The sequence below is a fragment of the Callithrix jacchus genome, chromosome 4 (assembly GCF_049354715.1).
Source record: "Callithrix jacchus isolate 240 chromosome 4, calJac240_pri, whole genome shotgun sequence".
Taxonomy (NCBI): Eukaryota; Metazoa; Chordata; class Mammalia; order Primates; family Cebidae; genus Callithrix; species Callithrix jacchus.
The window spans coordinates 49,677,795-49,683,327 of NC_133505.1; the positions used below are offsets into that span (position 1 = coordinate 49,677,795).

A 5,533-nucleotide genomic window follows, 5' to 3' on the forward strand; every position below is an offset into this window, starting at 1 on the left:
ACTGGCTCATCTGGTCTTGTGCCCCCTGTCCACCCAGGAACTGACTTAACTCAAAAAGCCAGCTTCGACTCCTCGTAATTTCGTCTCTGACCCGACAATCAGAACTCCCACTCACTGGCCCCCTACCCACCAAATTGTCCTTCCATCTCCTGCAGCTGGCTCTGTGTGTATTGCTCTTTCTCTGTCTTGACAGATCAGCTCCATCTAGGCAGAGGCAAGGTGAATTCATCTGGCGGTTACAGGAGCAACCCTCTTGGTGCCTACACTCACGATGTACTCCAGAGCCAATCTCTGGCCACAGCTCCACCCTGTTCCCTGCCCTTGCCTCTACACAGGCCCCTTCATGCCCACCTAGTCCATCCATCTTCCCCTCTCTCATCCCGTCTCCCTCCCTTGGCCCTGCTCCCTGAAGCCAGGAGCTCCAGCAGGACTCTCAGCAGCAGGTGTATGGCCTCCAGATCATGTGTCCTCTTCTTGAGCGGGGCTGGGGGCAGGGGAAGGGGCAGGAGAGGAAAGTGAGGGAGCAGGGAACCCCTGGGGAGACAGAACCAGTGCTGGCAGGATCCGGCCCTGGGGATGAATTGCTGAAGAAGGCAAGGAAGGCCTCCCTTGGGGAAGCAAGAGACCTAGGAGGAAGCGGGAGACCTTGGCCCATATGAGCCCCTCCAGCTGCAGGCTCTACCTCCAGGCCTGGAAAAGCCTCAGCCTGTACTCGGTAGCTCCTGCTGGGCTCCTCTGGCCCCAGCCTCTACCCACTTGTCAGGCCATCTCCCTCCCACTAGGGCTGGGGGTGGGGAAAGCTGAGAAGGGCCAGGAGAAAACTGGTGAAATAAGAACTTTTCTCCTCTCCCCGCTATTCTACCACTTCCTCCCTAGCCTGAAGTTTCTCATCCCCACCCAGCTAATGCACAGGCTGAAGGTGAGTGACAGCATTAGGGGGCCTTTTGGAGGTCTGAACCAGAAACTGAAGACCCACTGGCCCCCAGGGGTCAGAGACTTCATGCCCAGGCCTGCCTGGGAACTGGGAAATTCCATGGGGACAATAGGGGGAGAGGAGAAAGGAGATGGAGATTCATTTCCAGGAATGGAGGTGCAGGGGGTGTCTGTGGCAAAGGTGGGAGAGAGTAAAGCTGGGGAAGGGGAAGATGGGGACGGGAGGAGGAGGGGAAAGGGCATCTCAGCCCCCAGATCTTATCCCCCAGCTCTGAGCTGCCATAATCATTCCAGAGCCTTTGATGAAAGATGACACTAATCAAACATATTTTTTAAACAATTGTCCTTAGATGAACTATAGAAAACCTGTTGTCACAGGCTATTGACGGTTAATAAACAACAAAGGAAAGAAAAACTCTAAAACTGTGGTGCTGCAGGTGGAGCTCCTGGGCACAGATCAGGTGCAGATTAGCAGGGGAGGTTTAAAGCGCTCTGGACCAACGTCCAGGGAAGAGAAGAGCAGGAAGCAGGATGGGGCACGTGAATCCAAAATATCAGAGACAGGTCGCAGTCAATTCAGAAAGTCTCCTTTGCCAAGGTTAAGGACGTGCCCGTAACAGCCTCAGGAGCCCTGACAATATGTGCCCCAGGTGGTCGGGGAGCAGCTTGCTTTTATATATGTTAAGGAGACATGAGACATCAATCAATATATGTAAGACTTACATTGGCTCAGTCTGGACCAATGTCATTTGGTCTGTGGTGGGTGCAGGCAGGGGGTGGGGAAGGCAGCTTCCAAGTCATAGATAGATAGGAGACATAAGGTTGCATTTCATTTTTTTTTTTTTTTGAGATGGAGTTTTGCTCTTATGGCCCAGGCTGGAGTGCAATGGCGTGATCTCAGCCCACTGCAACCTTTATTTCCCCGGTTCAAGCAATTTTCCTGCCTCAGCCTCCCAAGTAATTGGGATTATAAGCATGCACCACCACGCCTGGCTAATTTTTTGAATTTTTAGAGAAGGAGTTCCTCCATGTTGGTAGAGAAGGGGTTCCTCCATGTTGGTCAAGCTGATCTCGAACTCCCAGCCTCAAGTGATCAGCCTGCCTCTGCCTCCCAAAGTGCTGGGATTAGAGGCACAAGCCACCGTGTCAGGCCAAAAGTTACATTCGAGTCCTCTATCAGTCTTTCACTGAATGCATAATTTATTCTGGCTCAGCGAATCTGTATTTTTATATAAACAATAGTGCAGAGAAGCAATCAGATACACATTTGTCCTAGGTGAGCAGAGGGATGACTTTCTGCCCTGCACCCGTGAAGACCACCCAATAGTTTACATCGCCAGGGTGAAAATCACAGAACTGCTTTAGGGTAAAGATCTTGAGGCCCACAGAGAATTGTCTTGTGTGCAAATTTTAGGGAGGTGCATAGTTTTTTAATCATTCTCATTTAGGAATAAAATGGGAGGCCAGTTTGTCTGCTGTCGTTATTGACTTTCCCCTCAGGTTAGTGATTTGGGGATTCTGAGATTTATTTTCCTTTCACAGGCAGAAGGAGAAGTTGGGCTGCAACAGAGGCCATAAGGAAGCTCAGGCTACCCTGGGAGGAGTTTTGAAGATGGGAGGGCCCTTCAGGACTTGTCAATCAGTCAAGGGAAGCAGGGCCTGAGAGGGGAGTCTGGCCTTGACAAAGCAGCTCTCTGCAGCTGAGGAAGACCCCAAGGAAACAGGCATAGGAGACCTGCCCTTACCACTCCTAATGTCCATCAGTCCCGAAGAAGGAGCCGGCAGCACAGCATCCATGCTGTCAATCTGATCCAGAGTGAAAGCAGGTTTTGCAGCCGTCGAAGAGAATTCTTGATTGCTGGGCTCCATTCAGGCATGTGTACAATCAGGAAGGACTGGATTTACTTTATTTGTTCTTCCATTGGCCATGAGGGTCAGCCCTTCCCAGGTGCGTGTTCTATGTCCACAGCCTGTTGCTCAGGAAGCTTTGTTATCTCGCCTGCTGAATTGAGCAGCCTGTCCAATGCCCCACCTGCCCTGCACCTCCCTGCCCTGGATCTGCTGTGGCTCTGGGAGCTTTGAGAAGGGGGAGAGAGGAGGAAGGAAGTGAGAGGATGGCATGTTTAGGAAAGTGTCCAGTTAGGGCTGGGGACATGGGGCATGGGGCATGGAGTCTATAGCTCCTCAGCCCGGTGTCCTTACTATGGAGTTCACAGGGGAGCAGGCTCCTAGGATGAGCAAATTGTGCTGGTTCACTTGGTTCCAGGAGCCCCACAGGAGCAAATAGAGACAATTGGTCACCCTCACACCTACCGCACTCTACTTCAGGACACAGCTAAAGGCCTCTGCTTGAGTCCAGCAACCACGTGGTGTGTGGCCACATCCCCACCCACCCTCCACAGCTCCTTCTCATCAAGCCTCCCCATGGCTCCCAGCTGCCATGGCCTGTGCAGTCTCTGCACCTAGATCTCATCTCCTGACTCCACCCCATGGTCCCGGCCTCAGATAGAGCCCCACCTCCTCCCTGAAGGCTGCCCAGCTGGCCAGAGCCTAGAGGATTCCCAGTTCTCCCATCTCGGAAGGACTTGAGGACCTCCTGTCTCCTGCACTGTGGCTTCGGACCCTGTGCTGAGGTCTGGGGTGTACCTAGCAATGCCAGGCCTCTCTTCCTTCGGAGGCTGTGACCAGACTGAGGCCAGGGCTGGCTCCTGTTCTTTTCTGCTGTGCTCCACCGCACTCAGTGCTGAGCTGTGTCCATGCAGCTGTTCTGCGTGTGTTACCGGAAAGGGATCCCAATTTAGACCCCAAAAGAGGGTTCTTGGACCTCATGCAAGAAAGAATTCAGGGCAAGTGCATACAGTAAAATGAAAACGAGTTTGCTAAAAAAGTAAAGGAATAAAGAATGGCTGCTCCATAGACAGAGCAGCAACATGGGTTGCTCAGCTGCTTATATGTGCTACTTCTTGATTATATACTAAACAAGGAGTGAATTATTCATGAGTTTTCCAGGAAAGGGGTGGGCAATTCCCAGAGCTGAGGATTCCTCCTCTTTTTAGAACACGTAGGGTAACTTCCTGATGTTGCCCCAGCATTTGTAAACTGTCGTGGTGCTGGGAGGAGTGTCCCTTAGCATGCTCATGCATTATAATTTGTGTATAATGTGCAGTGAGGACGGCCAGAGGTCACTTTCGTTGCCATCTTGGTTTTGGTCAACTTCTTTACTGTAGCCTGTTTTATCAGCAAGGTCTTTATGATCTGTATCTTGTGCCAACCTATCTCACCCTGTAACTTAGAATGTCCACTCATCTGGGAATGCAGCCCACTGGGTCTCAGCCTTTTTTTTACTCAGCCTCTATATAAGATGGAGTCACTCTGGTTTAAACACCTCTGACACACATACCCAAAGAAGTGAGAAGGGGCTTCAGAGCTCATCTCCACCCTCCTGTGACAGTCTCACCAATGCACCACAATGTAGCAGTCTCTCGCTATTTGAGGTATCATCTGGAGTTCTTTGTCTCACAACCATGAAAATTAAGGAGCATGGACATCAAGGGTGAGGTTGGTGGGAAAGTGTAATAAGCAAAGGAAGAAAGCTCTCTGCCTGAAAGAAGAGGGGGCCTGAAAGAAGGTTGCCATTTTTACAGTTGATGCAAAGGCTTTTATAAGAAACTGGTAAGAGCTGGGTGTCTCATTTGCATAAGGCATGAATTTCTGGTAGCTCCCCCAGAAATTCCTGTCCTTTATTTATTTATTTATTTTTTTTGAGATGGAGTCTCACTCTGACACCCAGGCTGGAATGCAGTGGTGGGATCTCTGTTCACTGCAACCTCCGCCTCCTGGGTTCAAGGGATTCTCCTGCCCCAGCCTCCTAAGTAGCTGGGACTAGAGACATGCACCACCACACTTGGCTATTTCTTTTGTATTTTTAGTAGAGATGGGGTTTCACCATGTTTGTCAGGCTGGTCTCAAACTACTGACCTCAAATGATCCACCTCACTTGGCTTCCCTAGCTGGAATTACAGGTGTGAGCCACTGCACCCGGCTCCACCCTGTCCTTCTAATGTGCAGGTGCTTAGCTTGAGTTACTCCATATTGCTTTGGTCCCCTTACTCCACATGTCAGGGGATGAAATTTTCCATTGTGGGCATGTTTGGGCAAGTCCCCTGTGTAGTCTTTCTTATCTGTGAGCCTGTGGGCATGTCTTAGGCAAGCCCCACTGTAAACGTTCCCTTATTTGTGCCTGCAGCTTGATTTTTCAGGCTGTTCTTTTGTTTAAAAGAATTCAAATGCCTGCCAGACCGGTTTCTTCCTTTCTCTTCTCTCACATCTTTTCCAGATGAGGAAACAGGATCACAGAGGGGCAGTGACTTGCCAAGGTCACACTGAGATGAGTCCACTCTGTACCCTCCCCTCTTCAAAAGAGGACCTTACCAAAGGGACTGTCATCAGGGCCCCCAACATCCATATAGCGATGACACTTGGGAAGAGAGAGGACAAAACCAAGAAATAGAATCCTAAGGTCTTAAATGTAACATGGGAAACAACATTACAGCTGGAAAACAACATAAGAAACAATGGTAATGAGGCATTTACATCGTTG

General features: G+C 50.4%; 1 protein-coding gene across 1 annotated transcript in view; it reads left to right on the forward strand.

Annotated features, from left to right (window-relative positions):
• The window catches only part of LOC100393267 (uncharacterized), a 97,000-nt gene that overhangs the window by 88,141 nt on the left and 3,326 nt on the right, over positions 1-5,533 (forward strand). The window contains exons 13-14 of the transcript XR_013534209.1: positions 2,476-2,881; positions 5,270-5,510. The gene's annotated coding sequence lies outside the window, so the exon portion shown is untranslated. The remainder of the gene's footprint in view (positions 1-2,475; positions 2,882-5,269; positions 5,511-5,533) is intronic.